General features: G+C 40.1%; 1 protein-coding gene across 3 annotated transcripts in view; it reads right to left on the bottom strand.

The window, feature by feature from the left end:
* EBF1 (EBF transcription factor 1) overlaps positions 1–21,748 on the bottom strand; it is a 329,952-nt gene that overhangs the window by 238,470 nt on the left and 69,734 nt on the right. The window lies entirely within an intron of this gene.

Genomic DNA, 21,748 nt, shown 5'->3' with positions numbered 1-21,748 from the left:
ATTAAAATATTAACAGCAGCACAGAGTATTTCAGCACTTTACAATGCTGAGACTGTGTTTACCATATTCTCAAGTGAGTAAGGCGGGCCCCATCCATGCTATATTCAATTTAAGGGTGTTTAACAAATTCGGCAGATTTTTTATATACTTTGCTTAAATTCTTTCATTTTTTCAAGATTTCTGCTGGCTGTCAGTGAATAGAAACAAGGGTTAAAACCCTTTCAGGACCTAGTACTGCTTAGGCTCTGTTCCTCGGTCACAGATCCGGTGAAAAATTTCAGAAAAAATAGCGCACTCCGATCATGCCTCAGGAGGATGAAGTACTGATGTATCCCCTGTGCTTACTGTCGTTTCTTCTGAGTAACGTACTTTGCTTTTGGGAAGCAACTGATCTGAACATATTTCTGGGTCTATTCAGTCATGGGCTTCAATGGGAATGAGCTGCAATACCAGACACAGCCTATAAACAAGAGTGGCGCTATTTTTCTAATCTCATAACCTCTTTAGGTTATTTCAGACTATTACACTATACAAAACCATTGCAGTTGTCTGTAATACAGAAACAAAGCCAGATTATAGCAACTGTGAATATTTGCATTCCGCATTGGATCTAATAAAATAAACCATCTCTTTATATTTTTTTCATTTGCTTTTTAGAGAAATCAGTGAAATTTACATTACAGGACTTTAAATCTAATACGGTCCTTAGAACTCTTATTCATCATAGCATTTGCATATCATTATTTCGGCTGATATGATTTGCTTGATGTGGTGCCAATCTATTTTCCAGAGACGGTTCTCATATAAATTAGTATTACGCATATATATATATATATATATATATATATATATATATATATATATATATATATATAATGAGCCATATAAAATGTATATTCAATCCCAACAGATTGTTATGAGACGTGCCAGACATGCACAAAAAAGCTGATTCCCATGTTCTCAGGCTTATTTTGTAAAGTTTTCACCATTCTGAAGATTAAAGGGAAGCTAAACTTTTAAAAAAAACTTTCGTCATATCATAGTAACATGTCAGAAGTTTTGATCGGTGGAGGTCCAAGCAGTGAGACCCCCACCGACTGCTAAAACGAAGCGGCAGAAGTGCTCAGATGAGTGCTGTGCTGCTTCGTTTCTGCTTAGTGTACGGGCTCATAGACTTTCTATTAAAAAGTTTTTTAAAAGTTTAGTTACCCTTCAAGGTATAAGGTGGAGCCTACACAGTGACTTTTGTCTCCACTCAGAATATGTAGGATTTTGCAATGAGACCATGCGAGAGAGAGGTCTCACCATTACAGAGAGTTGTCACAAAGATGTAGAAGGTTGTAGCCGTCCGCAATCTTATAGTGCATCCCCACTCAGTTTTCACGATACAGAGCTTCAAATTCTATGCATAAAGTCAAATGACAACATTCTGGATAACTGCAGCCACCACTAGGGGGAGCTTGCTGTTTACTGTTTTATATTAACATTATACAGCTCTAAAGCTCCCCCTAGTGGTGGGTGCAAGAAGTCAGAATGTAAATAGCATAGAATAAATGGTCAATATTCAAGGTTGGACACTGAATTTAATTCATTTCAATAGGAAGTCATGGGTGCCCTTTATCAGCACATTGCACAGTCCCTTTATTCAGGACTGTCACAGGCTCTACCCCCGAACAAGGCAGAACTGTATGCACAAAGTCCATACCAGTGTGGTCATAGGGTGGCTCCATATGGCACCGTATTACGGAGGTATCGTCTCCTAAGATGTAATGCTTCTAGGGTAGCATACCTCCGTAATGCCGCATCGGATGGACTGGGTGTAATGGGTGACACCCTGTTGCTATTTGTACTAGTTGTCATGCACCGCTCTCATTATCTGTATTATTTATCCAAGGAAAGTTATTTCTTGGCCTTATTCTCTTTTAATCCCTCATCTAAAATTGGCCCCCGTAAAGATCCCAACAAGTACTGTTTCCAATTATTCTCAAAAATACTCATTTCGAAATATATATGTTGAGGGATTTTGTTGGAGAGAAATGTGGGCGCACCCTTTATGCCGCAGTCAAAGGTTATTGCCATAAAAAGTTGTCGAATGTCTTTATTTGAAATCGTTCTGGTGAAAGGAAAAATTACGCCACACTCAGTAACTCATAAGAAAAGGAGAGCGCTACAATCTGAAAACAATATATTCATGACTTACATTTACCCAGAGGCGTAACTTGAAGCTCCTGGGCCCCAATGCCAAATCTGTAACAGTCCCGTCACCCCCCACACTACCATGTGCCATTTATAATACTGGTTTCTTATGTGGTATGAGGGGCGCCAGGGTCCGGGTGCGACTGCTACCTCTGCACCCCCTATAGTTACACCCCTGCATATACTGCACTATTATTTTACGTCCTGATTATAAATGGTTAATCTGTCCGCTGTGTTGTTGCTAGGCAACCGGTACTTTTAAGAACATATCAATATAAGTTGTAGGAAGAAATTTTCCTCTGTCACACGATGAATGAAGAGCGCCCATTATAATAGGACAATACGTAGTCACACACAGGAAGCAACAGGTCCCCCGTCTATTATCTGCGCCCTACCTCAGACGGACACCACTACATTGGCATCCATCACTCATAGGCTATTATAGCATCCGTTAAACGTATACGTCATGAAAAGCTCAGACGTTTAACGGATGCCCATATCTCCCAACCTTGAAGTGTTGCAAAAAGGGACAACCGATGCCGCACGCGTACCTGAGGACGCAGATACAGTTGAAACTGGGACATCCCACTGGCTGCCCAGGAGAGTGGGACAACGTCCGCCGAATCCGGGACGGTTGGGAGGTATGGGATGCTTGTGACGGATGGAATATAATGGCAACCCATAAATTCCCCCATTGAAAAAAACGTATAGCGCACAGCATACATTTTTTTTTATTGAATGCCTCTGTATGGAATGGTTGTTTGCTAATCCATACAGCAAATAAATTGTATCCCCATGACAGAGGCCAAAAGAACACTCTTTCGGGCTCCGTCGGGACAATGGAAGCCATACGTTTGACATATGTGCCGAAGCTTTTCCAGCACATACGTCATACGTGCGGGGGAAACACAGTGTGAAAAGGGTCTAATAAAGAGCTATAGGAACAGGGACAATATTGCTGCAAAAGTTATTCGATTTGCCTTTCAGGAATCTGGGAAAGCCTTGGTGGCAACCTTTGTGGGAGCTGTAATGGCAGCCATATTGGTTGTCACCGAGCCTAGCGGGAGACAGATAAAGGTAAAAAGCTGTTGAACATAATTTGACAGAAGAGGACGGTTCAAGGACTTATAGTTCGGGTTGAATGTACTAGTTGAAACATGAATCTGTTTTGGGGGAGCTTACAGTCTTGTCTCTCCAGCTGTTGCAATGCTACAACACCCAGCATGCTGGAAGTTGTAGTTTTGGAACAGCTGGAGAGCCAACAGATGGGAAACACAGGGTTAAAGTGACTTTATCTTGATCGGATGACCTTCACAAATCGCAGCATCCCCAGCTTTTAGATCGAAAACTTTTTGGGTTCTTCAATCCCAAAAAGTAAGTTGCCCTTTCGGCTATACTGAGCTTTGCCCTCTGTGTCCTTACACCGATTGTAGAATGCAAAAAAAAAAGCAAATACAGTAACAAAAAAACAAAAAAACTCCAATTAACACGATGTCTGCAAATAGAGAAATTTGCATATTTAAATTTGCCAGATGACGCTTAATGTAGCTAATACTTAGCTCACAGCTCCTAATAATGAACCCCGCTGAGTTACACATCAGCCGTGAGAGGCACGAAGGGAAGTGCCTTTGCTACAAGTTCGTTGAACATGACTTTCAGTACAAATAAACCTGCGACTACTGTACAAATGTGTTTTCATACACTCTCTTAAAGGGGCACTACATAGGACAATGTAATCTGTTGTTCACTGTTATCAACCATTTCAAGCTGGAGCTCCACTACTTTATCTCCAGTTCTCAAAACCTCAGCACTTTAAGGAATTATATTAGATTCCCTTTACATAAAGTGTTTTTTTTAAATAAAATGCCGACTTTTGGCGTAGTGGCCCTTTAAGAAGCCACTTAATGACACCAGTACCTGCATTATATTTGTGATTCCATAAAGAAATAACAATTATCATTAAGGAACTAAACTATAAAAACCTAAGTCTGTGGTACTAAAAACAATGGAAATCTGCTCCGTTCGTCGGTACATCTATTAGTCATGCTTTTCTTGGTTCGTATCATTCAAGAAAAATACAGGTGGCAATGCAAAGTCACGATATTTCCTAGGATACGAACGATTTTTAATGTTCTTGACAGTTTTCTAAGTGACCCTCTGCTTTATGTAAAATAAAGGCTCCCAATTGGGTCACCAGCATCCCCCTATTCACTCCATATGCCCTATTAGGAAAGAGGCAGTACTGTCCCTTTAATATATGTTCTAATTATTTTACATAGTTACAGTCTTTTCTACTTTTCCAGTAACAAAAGGATACATTTTATCAATGTCTATTGCCAGCGCATTATGAGTATGTGTCTCCATCTCCCTCTGTTTGTCCCGGTCTCCAGTCAGACTGCTTTATGAATGAGTCTAGGTATAAATCTCTCATCTATCAATATTACGTCATTGTAGCTATTCATTTATCAATAGATATCATGTCGCTACCATCATGTATAAATCTACAGCTATAATAGAAAACGAATCACAAATACAAAACAAATAAACAATGTTGTAGTTAATAATTCCCACTGACATTGTTGTCTCCGTCCCTAAAATAAATAAGTCCCCTCTTTGTCCCCTTTAAGTAAAGTAGCTTGGAAAACCTGCGTGACAACCAACATGGCTGCTGTTACAGCTATCAAATATTTGTCACCCAGCTTTTCTAGACTCCAACACCCGGACCCTGCACCGATCAGCTGCTCAGGCTGCCTGCGGGCATCGGATGTCATTGCACAGTATGCATTGTACGGAGCCGGAAGCATTTTGCTCCGTATACTGCATAGCGGCCGAGCTCTGCTCCTATTCAATTTTCATCCAACCTAAAACGAGCCTTGGTTAAGAAAGCAGTTTCATGTCTATAATCCATAATGCGGCAGATGTATTAATACCGGCACATCGTATGAACATTTTGCCAGTCTCTTCCCCAGCATAGTGTGTGCCAAATTAATAAATCGGTGCTGGTTAAAAACAACATAAATGCCACTTTGAAGTCCCGTCCACTTTTCCCAACGCTCGTATATGTTGGTAATATGGGACAGAGGCTTCATAAAAATGGCGTACGACCAGAAGGCCATCTATTTGAATGTATCAACTCCAGGAAACATAGCATTACTACCCAATGTCTGTCGTTCGTGGACTCATACATCATTTCCTGTGTAACCTTAAATGAATCATGATATAAGTTCATCTGGGGAGACGCCATTCATCTCATTGTCTGGATGCTGTCAGACCATTGTATTATACGGAAAACACATTTGCAGCTCTCAGCGTGTCTGCAAGTTACATACATTGATGATTCTGTATATAATGTTTTTTGTTTTTTTAATTCTTCTTTAATTGGAGACCAACCTATGTCTGTCTTGGAACTGGCTCTTACCTTTCTTCATTAATAATGCACTTCCTACGGCTCCGGCTATGTGTAATGTGTTATTGTAAAATATAAAGAACAGGAAATCAGACTTTGTACAATATAATACTAAAGTATGAAGTATCGTCAGCACAGTAAAAGTCCCATAATGCACCACATGCGGGAAACAGACGGGTGTCAGAATTTTAGATTTTCCAGATTATTGAACTGATATCAAAGAACATTTCCGCCAAAAACCAAAACAAGATACCAGTAAACATAAGTCCTTGAGTCGTCTTCTTCTGTCAGGTTGTTAGGAATCCCATTCAGTTTCCTCTCGGTTATATCTGCTTCTGGGAAAGCTGGTTGACAAGCAATATTGCCGGCATTACAGCAAACACAAGGGTTAATGTCACCAGGATTTTTAGGGGTTGGAAAACTGAACTATTGCCCAGGGCCCCCATTGCCTGGTGGGTCTCTGAGGACAAGAACCCCAGGAGCAAACTAAGACCACTCAGTATTTATCGGTGCATGGTGGTATGATTTGGAAATTGAATTGTAGTATGTAATATGTGGGAACTATATGGCAGTATTATGTGGGCCCTTTAAGGGAGTATTGTATAGATATTATTTGGGCACGATATGGTTATATTATATGGTCTGTGTATAGCAATATTATCTTGCCACTATATGGCAGTATTATGTGAACTAAAATTTTGCCTGCATCCTCAAATTATAATTTCTACAGGATTTTTAAGTTCATACCCACTAAATTCAGTTTTTTATTTTTTTTTATGGATGCCACATCATCACGATTTCCTATATCAAGGGTACTGGATTAAAGGAACTTTCCTGTGCCTTCTCTGAATGAGAAGATTGTGACCAGAGAGCATAGAATTATAACTATACAGTAGACATAGAGTTCTAAATTATAATATTATACATTGACAGTACACGTAGAATCAGGGTCGGCTTAAGGGTAGTATTGGCCCCTGTGCAAAAAAAATAGTGGGAGCCCCATCTCACCTCTGGACACCACCTGATCCTTATCCTAGCCCATATACACATATAGAAGAGGTGGCTGCCCACGGCTCTCTCCACTGATGTCTACGGAAGGTATGGAGGCAGCTACTTCAAATGGGTGGTACATGCATGTGTAGCAACCTCTCACTGAACGGCCATCATAGAGGGTGTCCACCTAGTTCTCCGAATCCAGACGTTCATAGTGCTATAAGTATACTGTACCTATAGCATATATATGTATATAGTACACATAGAAATAGAAGTATACTGTATATATATATATATGTATATAGTACACATAGAAATATAAGCATACTGTATATATAGTATATATATATGTATATAGTACACATAGAAATATAAGTATACTGTACATATAATATATGTATATAGCACACATAGAAATATAAGTGTACTGTACATATAGTGTATATATGTTTATAGTACACAGAAATATAACTATACTGTACATATAATATATGTATATAGTACACATAAAAATAAAAGTATACTGTACATATAATATATGTATATAGCACACATAGAAATATAAGTATACTGTACATATAATATATGTATATAGCACACATAGAAATATAAGTATACTGTACATATAATATATGTATATAGTACACATAGAAATATAAGTGTACATACAGTAAACATAATTTAATAGTATATATAAAATGAGAAGTTTACGGTACATAGTATTATACATATACAGCACATACATATATACATATATACCCTATATAAAAGTTCTTCTTGGCTCATGGTGGCTGATCCCAGGATGATAAGGAATGTGGAAATGGTGAAACAAGTATAACAGGATAAGGGATTTCCAAAGGAAATCTTTTAAGTCTTCATTTATGGAAATCTCCCTTATCTGCAGGACAAACAGTGAAAGATTTGAATTCCAGGAATAAAGAACTTTAGGCACTTGGAGAGTTTTATTAACCTCTGCGCTGCCACATTTTGGTCCAGGCAGGAAGAAGCTATGAAGAAAGGGCGACCTGGTGTCCAGAGTGTAGAAAAAAGCATTGGAAGCCTGCTATTAACCAGATGTCAGTGGACTATAACTCCCAGCATGCAGGGAACAGGCATACTCATTGTGGATTATGAGCTGCAGTTAGTCATTGGTGGAGCGCTGAAAGTACATACTGCACCCCCTTCTATAAAGGAAAATGATGCAAACTAATCCCATATCTCCAGTTTAATTCAGTGGCGAGTGACCACGCATATGTGCCCTCTTCTTCACCAGGTACGGGCCATATATAAAGTAGCATGCAAATACCTTGTATCATCAGGACAGACAATTTAAAGGGGTTGTCTGACACTAGAAAAAAAGGTTTGCATTATTTCAAGGAACAGCGCCTCTCTTGTCCATGGGCTGCGCCTGGCATTGTAGCTCAGCCCTATGCGCTTTAATGCAGATGAGCTGCAATACCAGACACAGCCCATAAACCAGGGAGGCGCTGTTTCTGTAAAAAGAGTAGACTCTTTTTTTTTTTCCATTACCTGAAAAATATTTTTTTTAAATACAAAATGGGTATGATGGGAGTTGGAGTACACCACAATTACATAGCTATGTTGTACAAGTATTGCAAGCCATTCCTGCTTTAAACAGGTTAATTCCATTGTTGTTCTACAGGCCAGAGATTCTTCAGAGTGTAATGTTTTATACGACCCTCTGGCATCAAAGGGAATAAAACAGTAATCTTATAATAACTGTGCATTGTATGTATAGTCATCGGAGCTCCTGCACACGGACTATTCCTCTGTCGAGAGAAAGACAAAGCATTCATCAAAACATGTTGCAGGAACAGGAATTACATGAGATCCTGATGCTAAAAAAAACATTAGCACAAGGAATGGATCTCTTAAAAAAAAAAAATCCTACAATTGTGGCTCTATACAAAAACACTTCACTAAATAGCATCAGTGGTGCGGCAGGTGGCGGGTTGTTTGCTTGGTCCTGCCGTGAGAATATTTTTAGTATTTTTGCAGTATATTATAACTATAGTTTTATGAAAATTTATTTTCTAACTGGGATAGCGGTCTGGGTTTTGTGGTCGTATTTTAAAATGTGGCCAAATTCTGACCATCTGAAACCATCCAAAGACAACCAATAGTATACTTTATCTACTCTTATGCCCAAAACACATGACTTCTGATAGGCAATGCCCAGCGCACTATTGAGCCACAAGATGGGATTATCGAATATCCATCTCAGACACTCATAGTCATAGCATTACATTGCACTGACTTCTTAATAGGCTCAATGCAATATGGGTTTAAAGTCGTCGCCACTGGGCGTGACAACCTTAGTCAAGTGGTGGCCTATCCCAAGTCAACATGTTGCAGAAGATAAACTTTTAGTTCCTGGGCCCCAATGCAAAATTTGTAATGGGCCCCCCAATTTTATTATGTAGTTTTGGCACTATTATGCAACAGCTACCTCTGCACCCCTATAGCTACAATCCTGCCCTAGCCTTTTAAGGGGTTGTCATCTTTAGACATACCATTTTTATTGACACTATTAGGGCATCTTGACTTGATAGGACATCCCCCGATCAGGACTCCCATGTGTAGCCACATTCCGTACTAGAGGACCAATGAATGCCCATGGATTTCACTGGGTGCCCAATGCTGCCTACTGTTTCCTTACACTACAACTAGAATGACATTAATTACATTAAAGGAGTTGTCCGAAGATTTTATATTGATAATCTATCCTTAGGATAGGTCATCAATATGAGATTAGTGGGACCCCCGGGACCCCCAATGGTCTGTTGACTGAGGGGGCTGTGGTGTTCGTCGCCCCAGCTTGTCCCAGTTTACACATCTGGTGTGGCTGTGACTGGGATTGCAGCTCCGGTCCCATTGAAGTGAGTGGGACTGAACTGCAATCCCAGGCACAGCCGCTGCCGATGTGTACAGCGCTGTGCCTGTAAACTGGGAAAATGCCACGGCGACGAATGCCATGGCCCCTTCAGTCAACTGATCGGCGGGGGTCCCAAGAGTTGGACCTCCGCCGATCTCATATTGATGACCTATTGTAAGATGGGACCTTCAAATCTGGACACGCTTACCTAACATCCTAAGATTGCCTATAATAGCGTTTTTGTTGTATACTTTCCTTAACGTGTAATGTAATATTCTCTCTAAAATGATTAATATGCAGTTTCTATGATTACAAAATGTAACAAATAAGGCAAAACAATGTAGCAAACGGATATTAATATTTGAAGGAGTTTTCTTTGGCAGTAGCTACAGGCCATAGGTCTTCTGTGGGTGATTTAGGAGCATGCTCTGGTCCGAAGACAGGTCATCATACTATAACATTATTTATATTCTCCTTCATATTTCATGACCTGAAAAAAATTTGCTCCTTAGAGCCTGAGGGGTAATCTATTCCAGGAAGAGAGTAAACTCCGGCCGGTGACATGTTTAGAGGTCCAGATCTGCCTGACTGATGTTGTTTTAACTGTAATCTGAAGCGTAAGCGCCTCGGTTTGTTTATTCGCACAGTGATCTGAGCCTCGGTAAGGGGTTCCTTTGTCTGATGTCACTTTTTGCTCTGCAACCTTGTATCTTCTTTGTTCCAATCATTTTAATAGTCACGGCTGTCATGAATGTAGAGTAAATCGGTTAGTGTAGAGATGTAGTACGCGCTTGTGATATTATAATGCAATCCTACTGTTGGAGCTTTGGATATTTTCATTACACAATCAATTCATTTCGGCAAAATAAATCTGTCATCAAATAAGTTAGAATCCAATTTACCTTTAAACACGTCATTTAACTATTGCCAGTGTTTTATATTTTTTTTACCTCTGTCGAGCTATGCATAAAACAGCATCACCGTGACAGCTCGAGACGGGGAATCGAGCCAACAAACAAAAGCGCGTTTGTATTTGTAGGCCATACACCTAATTGTATCGAGCTGAAACGGGGAAAACCTTGTGACATGGAGTAAAAAGTTCAGTCTAGGATGGAAATGTTTGCATTTTTGGCTTCTTCCAATAATGAGTAAGGGGGACCTCAAATTAAAATTGTGTCCGTGTCCTACCGCTGGTTCTAGCCACTATATCTGGGATAGGAGGGCATGATCTTTATGTCTATTCCCTATTAATCCCCATCTCAAGGGTATACAAAGCAGCTAGTGCCTATATCTGCTCCACAATTTATATGATTCGGAAATAGGGGGTGCCAAGGGGCCAACCGTAAATGGGCAACATTAAAGAGGTTGTCTGTTTTTAGAAAAAATATTTTTAAATGTCCAATTAGGCAATTCTGAGATAGTGTTGACTTATCTCTCAGGATCTTCATTTATGGGCCAGAGAAGATTGTGTATATATAGACAGCGTTTCTTACTCTGGAGGACCCGACGTATCCATGCATTATCATTGTTTTCAATGGGCACAATGTAATGCTTCATTTCTCCTGCGGTGGTGCTGCAGGGAAATTGATCACAACTGATTACTGTGTCCCAGTAGTGAGACACCCTGTGATCAGCTTATCGTTTGGACTGGAACACTTATATAAAAATTATGTTAGGGAATTTTGCTATCAGTTCTCTTTACAAGAGGGAGAAATTCAAGTGAAAAGACAGGGAATCTGATGGTGTCAGCAAAATATAGGAGATGTTTATGACAGCCTACATAGAAAAGACCATAGTCTCTTATAATCTATGATTTGGCTCCAGCATAATCTTTAGGAGGTGGTTTAGACCCAAAATTTTCAACCTGTAGTATGTGTCCCTCATAGGGCACTTGCCTTGTTCCTTGGGGGTACTGCCACTATGCTTATGCTGTACCTTAATAGGCAGCACAGTGTATGATCATAGCTTTGGTGGTAATTTGATGTAATTTATTTCAGTAGGTGGTACTTGGTTTACGAACGTTGAGATACATTGGTTTAGGCAACTGCTGCTCCCTATGGCTCCTGTGAGGAAGTGGCAGCCTAGATGGTGACGATCGATCTGATTTAGCTGCTGGTGCAATCATAGAGCTATCCAGCCCCTGATATTATATGCAAAGTAACCCTCTATCCGGAGTGTTGCTTTAACAGGGGGGAGTTTTGCTTTAATTTAAACAATGAGTCACTGTCCTAAGAATCAACATAAGATTACACCCAGTTCCCAGTTTATGAAAGTCTTAAGAAAAGATTATTAATAGATAAACTATCCTGCTATTTCCTTTTACAAAATCGTCTCTCACCCTGTTGTTCCAACAATAAAAATTATTTTCTTCCCTTCAAAATAAGACAATTCCTGATATTCAGCCTTCAGACATATCATTGCTGGACTTGTGGACTGAAATTTTACTCCTGTGATTTTTTTTAGGTCAAATGTGGCCTTGCAGCAATTATACTAATGCCGGGAGCTTAGAGGGGTATGGGGTTATTAAAGCCCCTTCCACATCTGCGCCTATGTACATTATTAACTGCGCTTTCTTTTTCTTCTCTGAAAATAGCAAGATCATTTTCAATAAAGAGATTTAGCGGAACACGATCCTAATTGATCAGCTAATTTCCAGAATTCCCGTCTCCACTATTTTCAATAATTTGATTTTTTCCAAAGTGAGCTTAACACTAAAGACATTTCAGTGGGTCTAATGACAATAACAGTCTCTCACCGAGCCCATTAATTCCTACACTTCTCTGTGGTACGACTTGCTTAAATCATTCATAATTTCCCTCACTGATGGCGTCGTCTCTATTCGAGTCTGTAAAACCCGGGCCGGAGCTGACTAATTCATCAAAGTAAAATGTGTTTCTCATTCTGCTGATAACAGTTTTGACAGAAATGTTACCACAAAACAAGTGATGGTGTGAATTTATATGCGATATTTTGCAATATTTTTTTTAGAAATCTAACAGCTCGAAGTAGGAAATTTACAACCTACTTCGTTTTCTAAGTAGAAATAATAATGTTTATTTGAGATCTAAATCTGATATAAAATTATATCAATAAGCTTAAACATTCGATAAATAGCTGAGAGTGTTTGCTATACATCTTCATTACCTATTTTCCAATTCTCTGGAAACCATATTAAAGCTGCTGTTGACAGATCTTTCATTTTTATTATGTATCTCTACATGTTCATAGTGGTGTTCTGTTGTAAATGGACTATTAGTCTGATTGGCTCATTATCAACCAGCAGTTTAAATGTTAATCAAAATATTTATATGTTTATATGTTATCAGCATCAATTATTCGTATACTGGCTATTCACACAAGCCATAATAAGATCTGTCAGCAGCAAATAGCCTGCTTGTTGAGGGTTTCCTTTTAGCCACAGATTTTTTTTCTGCACTTCACAATGTAAAAGCGAGAACGGCAAAAACAATGTAATGGAGATAAGATACTAGACACTATATCTGCAGACAATATATGCAAATTTTTTTTAGCAACGATGTAGCTTATTCTTAAGCCCCATGCACACAACTTTAGTTTTCATTCTTAATTACGGATAAAATTGCGGACCCATTTATTTCTATCGGCCACGGACACCTTTCCATATATTTACGGATGTGTGTCCGTGCCATAGAAATGATCCTAAAAATATAGAACATGTCCTATTCTTCTCCGCAATTGCGACACGGACTCGACCATAGAAGTCTACGGGCGCTTCTGCAATTGTGGACAGCTACGGATGTATATCCATATTTGTGGACAGTAAAAACACTTACGGTCGTGTGCATGAGGCCTGAAAAATGGATCCTGATGACAATACAATTTCAGATTTTGCTTACATAGAAAGTTACTATGCTAACCACCATTTACATAGGTGAATTCCTAATCCTGACCATCTGCAGAGAATGTTTTCTAATATTTCTGATAAAATGGCTGATGGATCAGGTTCCTATGACTTTGTTACCATAGACACATGGATTATGTACATGATCATTTGTTACCCAGCAGTGGTGAGATATCCAGTGTTTAGTGAAAGATGACAATGGTGAATGGTGTTCTCTCGGGGCATGGTCCCACGAGACAGTGTTGGTAAATATCCGCAAAATATTTAATTGGTCCCTTTGAGACAAACTCTCTTGTTGGGGGTAGTAGTAGGGAAGATATGGATTTTAATAGGGTTTTGCCTTTAGGTGACCAGACTTCTGTACTCTACAATTAGGAGTTGTTTTCCTTGGAAACATTTTTGGAATGCTTTAAATTTTGTAAATTAAGTTTTATTTCTCTGACTATAGAGTCAATTTTTAATTGGAAAATAAAAATGGTCGTTCATCTAATAGGCTGAACGAGACGGTGGGATCTAGGCTTGGTTGAAGGCCAGTAGATGTTGCCCTCTAACACTTCAGGGTGTGTCTTATAGCCCAAATTTTTTTTATGTTAGCCCTCATACACTGTGTTTTTACTGGAGGTAAAGGGGTATTCCAGTTTCAGCAAATAAATGGTACTCTTTGTATAATAAAAAACTACACAATTTTCCAATATACTTTACGTATCAAATTCCTCAAGATCTCTGCTTGCAGTCATTCAATATAAATATTTATTGTTCGCTTCCAATGGATAACAATCTTTCCTGGTCATGTGATGATCACACAGGTGCATAGCTCGTTACAGTATGTGTACCAGAGCTGCATCTTCTAATGATCCCAGCACCTGTGTGTCCATCACATGACCCTGTGACAATCCCAGCACCAGTGTGTCCATCACATGACCCTGTAACAATCCAAGCACCTGTGTCCATCACATGACCAGGACAGATTTGTATCCAATGGAAGTAAACTATGAATTGTCAGCAAGCAGAGATTTTGATGACAGTGAGAAGTTGATACAAAAATATATACTAGAAAATTGTATATCTTTTTATTATACAAATAAGCTTTATATGCTGAAACTGGAATACCCCTTTAAATGAGTTTATCCACATTAATTACGGTGAATTTCTTATATATTTAAAATGAGGTTGGAGGCACATATATTTCTAATTAAAATATTCTCCTCAAGTGTTTTTGTATACTTTGGGCTAAAACCTCAAAGGGGTTGTCTGGTTTAGAAAACCGGTTGCTCTATTAGGAAATTCTGAGTAAAAAGAGTATGGTCCCTTAACTACTAGCCAGAGCAGAGAGTAGATCCAAAGGTTGTCTCTTGAGGGCTCAGCATGTCAATGCATTACACAGGCAGCCCATTGATTTCAATGGGTAGTGTGTAATGCTTTATTTCCCCTGTGGCGGCGCTGCAGGGGAACTGAACACATGATCCCTCACAGATTATAGCTGATCACTAGAGATCCAAGCAGCGGGGTACCCTGTGATCAACTTGTCATGCAGAGGCCCTTCTAACAAATAGGGAACGCCTCATAATAAGAAAACAATTCAAGAAAAGATTGGGATTTGAAGGCAACTTCTACTGGACTATAAAAAACTTGATGCACTTAAGAACACATTACACGCTTGATCTACATTTATAAATTTATATACATGTATTTCTATCTATATTTCTTCCACATACGCCACTTGTGTATAATTAAGAACTATATTACCCCTTTTGGATGGCAATGAAAAGATTATAAAGAATTATAAAGATGTCATACCTATAATTTCTGAAATGCCGAGTCCTATGGCAGAAAACATTATGTAATCTATGTTGGCTTCAGAAGTTTGTTTAGGCCGCAATTTGTTAGAGAAGAACCCATTGCCCGTCCTTATGCTCTTTGGCTCCTTCTATCGTATATTCACAGTGAAATGAGGCAACTAAAGGGTTTTTCCCCCTCTCTCTCCACATGTTCGACTTATGTTTCTGTTTTTTCGCTGGCGACAATGTGGAGCCAGTCTTTCCGTTCATCTCGGAGCAGCTAACAACAACACAAACAGTGGCTGCCCCTCTCTCTCTTCTGTGCTGTGTTTCCCGCAGTGTTTGCCGGGCCCGGCCTGGGATTTATAGCAAGGAATCCGTTCCTCTCAAGGGCTAATTCATGCCTACCTACAATGCCACTACTGAGGGACAAAACTACAGGTCCAGTGTTCTCTCGGTTGTGTTCTCGCTCAGCCTGGCTTCTAACCTGTGATTTACAGCTCGGCACAATCGCAGCTTCTGCACACTCCATTAAATTCACAACACATACAGTTTTCCTCAATTAATTCTGTCATAAATCAAAACAAAATCTGCTTCTTCCTTCTCTTATATTCATTCCCATTTGTTTGTCTTTATTTTTTTCCCCTCTAATTTGCACTGAATGAACCCTACGTAGGCGATCTTATAGCTCTGCCGCCATATACTTTAATATATCTGGTTGCGTAGTATGCTCCACGTTAACCCCTAGAGGACCAAAGGCCTCGGAGGTGCAGTAAAGGCCTTAAAGGAGTTACGTAGCAAATTTTCAACCTTCCCTGCCTTCTGTAGCATCAATGCACAGGCTAATTGCTCTCAATTTACTGCTCATAAACTGGAGACCTACCTCCAGTTTAGCTCTGCTCCTGAGGGACCGGCCTGTAAAATTGGAGGGGAAAAGTGGCAGGCCGGGGCTCACGTCATTAAATAAAATAGAAATAGCTATTAAAAAGAGGCATTCGCTACTTCTCGTGATTAAAAATAATCACATTTAGAGCAGGTACGATAAACCGTGGCCCGTGGTAATAATAACGCGCAATTACTTCATTGAAGTAAACCTATTATTAAAAACCGTATAACACCGTCAGACGCAAATGGTTCATTTAAGAGTGAGGTTACATTTTATTTAAGTCAAGAAGCAGGTTGAGCTTGAATGAATGAAAATACACAGCAGGTTTCAATGAAGGAAAAATAAATACTTTCTACTGTTTAAGTGAATAGGGCTGAGATGCAATACCAGGCTCAATCTATGGACAAGAGTGGAGGGGTGGAGAGTAGATCTGTTTTAAAACCCTTCTGATTATTCTGACAGCATTTATTATGAAAAAATGTATGGTCGGGTCTGGTATTATAGAAAATCGGGCAACAAGCAAAGTAGGGCTCGACATTTTTAGACAGCTTTTATTGTCATGACAAAAACGTCATGATTATAATAGTACTGCCATACTATGCCTAAATAATATTTATATACCGTGTCCAAATGGTACAACTATATATTGCCCATGAAATACTGCCATTTAATTCCCAAATTAAACCACCATTCGGTGTACAAATAATACCGCCATACAACACCTAAATAATACTCCCATACAGTGTAACTACAGACTACTGGAACTGATAGTGGAACCAAATGTTTTTTTTATACCATTCTCAGGTTGCTACTGGGGGGTCCCAACCTTAGAGCCCCGAGGAAAACAGGGACCCTTGGTAATTGCCACCCCCTAAAACTAGCCCTGGTTTAGTGTCATATTATACAAGTACCATACTTACAAAAAACATAGTATATGAGTTTTAGGACACTCACTTGTCCTAGCTGCACATCTACCATGTAATAATACTATACATACACGACCTGCTTTTGGAATAAATATGTATATCCCAGTGCTGAGATAAAGCACTGTAAGAAGAATACATTATAGATTATCAGTAATGGAATCAATCACTGCCACAAATGGTGGTGAAGCAGTTAAATTAAACAGTCGGACCCCCTTCTTTTCATTCCTTCCCAATGCGCAAAACCATGTAGTGACTAATCAGCAACAACTGAGCCGGCTGGTACGTGCCCTGACTCCTGGAGAGTCAACGACAACGATCTCTAATAGTATTGATCAGGAGCTGCTCCTGATTTAATCAGTTGGAGGCATATGGGGAACTTTACCATAGGTTGGCTGTAAAAACGGGAGAGCTGTCAATCACAGAGGCATCAGCTGTTCCCATGAGTGTTCAGTCTGTTTGCACTCTCACATCTCATGGATGTCTCGCCTTATTGTATCTCTCCAGCTATGTTTTGTCTCTTTTTTTGGATCTATATATCATAGTTCCTTGTTATTAAAGTATAAGGGCTTGTCAACACACAACGGAATTGTTGCAGAAAATTTCTGCAGCAATTCCATTGAAAGTCAAAGGCGACAAAAACGCACCATTTCCTGCGTTTTTTACGGCAGAAAATGGTGCGCATTTTGCTGCGTTTTTCCCAATGTTGGGGTATGTTCACACGCTGTGTTTTCAGGCGTATTTCAGGGCGTAAAGGCATTTAGTAAAAAGAAGGAGCATGTCACTTCTTGAGCCACTTCTTGAACCCCTAAGGCTATGTCCACACGCAAGATCAAAAACGACTGAAAATTAGAGAGCTGTATTCAGAGATAACAGCCTCTGATTTTCAGCCGTTTTTGAAGCTGAAAACATTTTTTGAGGCGTTTTTGGAGCTGTTACTCCATTGACACAATGAAAAACAACACCAAAAACAGCTCAAGAAGTGACCTGCTCCTTTTTACGGAGCTTTTTTTTCTGTGCCATTTTTTAAAATGGTGGCATAAAAAAGCGCCCCGTCTGAATGAAACCCCCATCTTTTTCCCATTGAATTTAATGGGCAGATGTTTGTAGGCTTTTAGCTACCGTTTTTCCAGGCGTATTTTGAGGTGTTTACCCCCCAAAATACGCCTGAAAACTCAGCGTGTGAACATATTTTAATGGATGTGTTATCCATATTTTTACTTAAAGCGTATGTTCGCCTTTGGCCATTTACAGCCATACAACCTGAAGAATGCGAACACTTGAGAAGATAGGATAAAAATGTTCAAAGTGTACCCGAGGAGAGGGGAGGAAAGGGAGGGAGATGAAGCTGCAGTCTTTGCCTCAGCCTCTATGTGAGATGGGGGGGGGGGGGGGGGAGAACAGCAGGGGAAGACATCTGATTGGTCAAAGCACACAGCACAGCTCTTCAGCTCCACACCATAAGGAGCCTGCCCACTGCACATCAAGGCCGAGTTCACACATTGCGTAAATAATACGGATTTTCTGCAACGGATTTAGTTGCGGAAAATCCGCAGCATAATACATTAGCAGCAGAGTGGATGCGATTTTAACAAATCTCATCCACACGCTGCGTAAATGATAAGCGTAAAAAATGCTCAGAAATTGACCTGCGGTGCGGTGTTTTAATCTGCAGCATGTCAATTGTATTTGCGTAATCGCTGCTTTTTTGTTGCAGGTCAGATAAAACAAAAATCTTAAACTTACCCAGAATTCCGTGCTTCTTCGTCCAGACCGGCCTCCTGGGATGACGTTTCATCCCATGTGACCGTTGCAGCAGTCACATGGGATGAAACGTCATCCAAGGCCGTCAGGACGTCGGAGGGACGCGTCACCATGGTAAGTATATACCATACATTTTTTTTTATCCATTGCAGGATTTCCGCAGCGGTCCTTTTCGGGCAGAATTCCCTGCGGGCAACAGGGCAGATACGCTGTGTACCTTTACGAGATATGTAACATATATTATACATAAATATAATATAGTAATATATTTAATAGTTTGCTTAAAAACACAAAAGGAAGCAAAAAAAAAGAATGTTTGTATAGTAAAAGTGGTAAATAAGGGGCAAGGACCCCCCCCCCCCCCCCCCCTATAATGCTTGAATCCTATTACGGCACACAAGAAGTTCAATTACATGTGTAATCTATTTAAGAACATAAGATAATTTAGTGGTATCGATTCATTATTGTACGGTTTCACAATAGATAATGTATGAATTTTCGCTTTCTCTCTAGATAACTCCATGTTTTATGTCCTGATCTTAATTCCGGGCCTGAATTCTGCGGGTTGGCATTGTAGCAATGTTAAATGGCATAACTATATCTAAAACTAGGATCTGAGTAGTGCAGTTTTAACGAGTGACAGATTTGTGTTTCTAAGCGAACGTTACAGATTGGTTCTTTAAGGAATGTGTTTAATGGCCGATCTCAGGCGCTGTATACAAACTTCTCCTGTATAACTTCTTTTTAAGAGCTGTGCCAAACCTCAGGGTACATTAACATGGTCAGCGGCTGGCTCCCCTCTACACATGAGTTCTGTCTTCCATGGATTCTCCGTGGTTAAGACTGCTTTTGAGAGTCTCCTAAGGATTGTCCTGCAGTCAGTATAATTCGACCAAAGGCCTGGCCCAGGTTTCTGTCCCTGAATTTAGGGCCCATGCACCTAGCAAAGCTGTGTACAGGGACCTTCTATAGTGGCACATGTACAATTTCGTACTACGGACTTGCAGGCACTCCACGTGCCGCTATATGGTGCCTCCGTGGCCAATGAATTCTCCTCTAGAAGCAGGCAAGTTCTGTCAAGGGTCCGAGAACTGTTATATTATTGACCACAGAGGCCACTGGGCACATGCCCATGGCAACATGGTATAGAGCAGTGGTGGGGAAATGACTTCCCTCTTCCATCTGTGTACTGTAGAGTGTGGACATTATTAGCACTTTTGTAGCATAGGATCTGCCATAAATGTTTGATGGGTACTATAAAAGTCCACGTAGGGGTCAGCAGATGGCCGCACATATGTGGTCACCCTCCATTATAGTGAATGAGAGATAAGGATGCACCTGAACGCACTCATGGCTGTTTCCATATCTCCCTGAGGCCTGATGCACACGACCGTGGTGATTTTGCGGTCCACAAAGCCACGAATCCGTAGTCTTTTTTTTAAGTCCATTTGTCCGCAAAAAACCTTACGTATTGCATCTGTGTGTCAAAAGTATTCACAGATCCTCCAAAAAAAAGAGGGCTGGAATTTAGGTAATTCTATTGGGTCGCTTGGCAATATATTCGCATTTGCGGATGACATACAACCGTCCGCCATTTTCACAGTATCATAGACTTCTATGGGTGAGTCTGAGCCCTGCAAATATGGACAGTAAAATGACATGTCCTGAGTTTTTGCGGCCCAGACTTGTAGCCCCCACACGGATCCGTATACATCACAGTCGTGTACATGGGGCCATATAAATGAATGGGTCCGTGTTCTAGTCGCAAAATTGTGGAGAGCACAAGGACAAAAAACCACAGTCGTGTTCATTAGGCCTTAGACTGTAACAGACCGTGACAGTGCATGTGTACCCATCACTCTACTGCCAACCGGAGACACAGGACCCCAGTTCTCTGTATCATTGGGGGTTCCTGCAATCAGTCCCATCAGAGGACATAATACATTGAATGTAATATGTGGTCCTTGGATGGAGTCAAGGGCCGCACTTTGTAATAGGTTGGCCGCCACTGCTTTAGAGGGTACCATAGAATTAGGAATATAATATTTATTTCAATTTTGTCCCTCTTTTTCAGTAGTATTTTTAGTATAATTTTAGATGAATGCTCCACTGCGCCATTTTATCAGGTGTCTGAATAAATACCCGATTGTACGGTACTCTGTCTCCTCTATACAGCGATATATAAAATGATAGACCAGAGTAAGTTCAGAATGAGCACAACAGCTGAACCTGCCAGAATCCCAGCGAACGTTTAATTAAAAAGATTCTGAGCAACTGATGAGCGGGGGCCGTGTTGGGGAGCGGAGATTGGACGATTTGGCTGGGTTCATTAAAAAGCCAGAGAGTATAACCCTTAGCGGCTTCTGCTATAAAGAGATGGGCCATTGATTTGGTGCACATATCAGCAGATAAAGAGGTCTCATCGCTCCTTGTCACTATGGAGACACAAATGGAGATACTGGTCCCGCAGCAAAGGCAAGCCCGTAGCACAATAACCCCTTCAATCCCGCCAGTGCAGACTGACGGGTTAAAAATGGCAATCATTAAACTGCAAGTTCTTTAAAATGTTCAAACTATTACATTGGTGGATGACTAGATCCCACTGAAAAAAACTTAAGCTATTTCCAGTATCCTAGACATACTAATGTGCATAGTCGAAACTGTAGGACAAAGAACATGTATGATTGAAATCCTCCTTCTGCTCTTCCTGGCATTATTACTATAGGGGTGTCACTGTGCACCTTGCTCCTTCCAATATACAATCTAAGCATTTAGATATAACTTAAAAGAGATTATAAAAGAAATATATAAAATCCCATTTGCTTCACCTTTAATATGCAAGTGCTCAGAACTACTATCCCTATGGCAACACTTCCTGTCATCATGTTTGGCAGTACAGCCATTCAATTGCAGCTATTTAAGCCAGGTAGGATGTTAATGCAAAAAAATTGGATCCACAAAATGTCCCTATGACAACACTGAACTGCCAGAGCAAAGGACAGGAAGTGTTGTCGCGTGGAGAAGCT

Source organism: Rhinoderma darwinii, chromosome 3 (genome assembly GCF_050947455.1).
Source record: "Rhinoderma darwinii isolate aRhiDar2 chromosome 3, aRhiDar2.hap1, whole genome shotgun sequence".
Classification (NCBI taxonomy): domain Eukaryota; kingdom Metazoa; phylum Chordata; class Amphibia; order Anura; family Rhinodermatidae; genus Rhinoderma; species Rhinoderma darwinii.
Note: the sequence above shows the minus strand (reverse complement) of the source record. Positions and strands in the feature narration are given on the sequence as shown.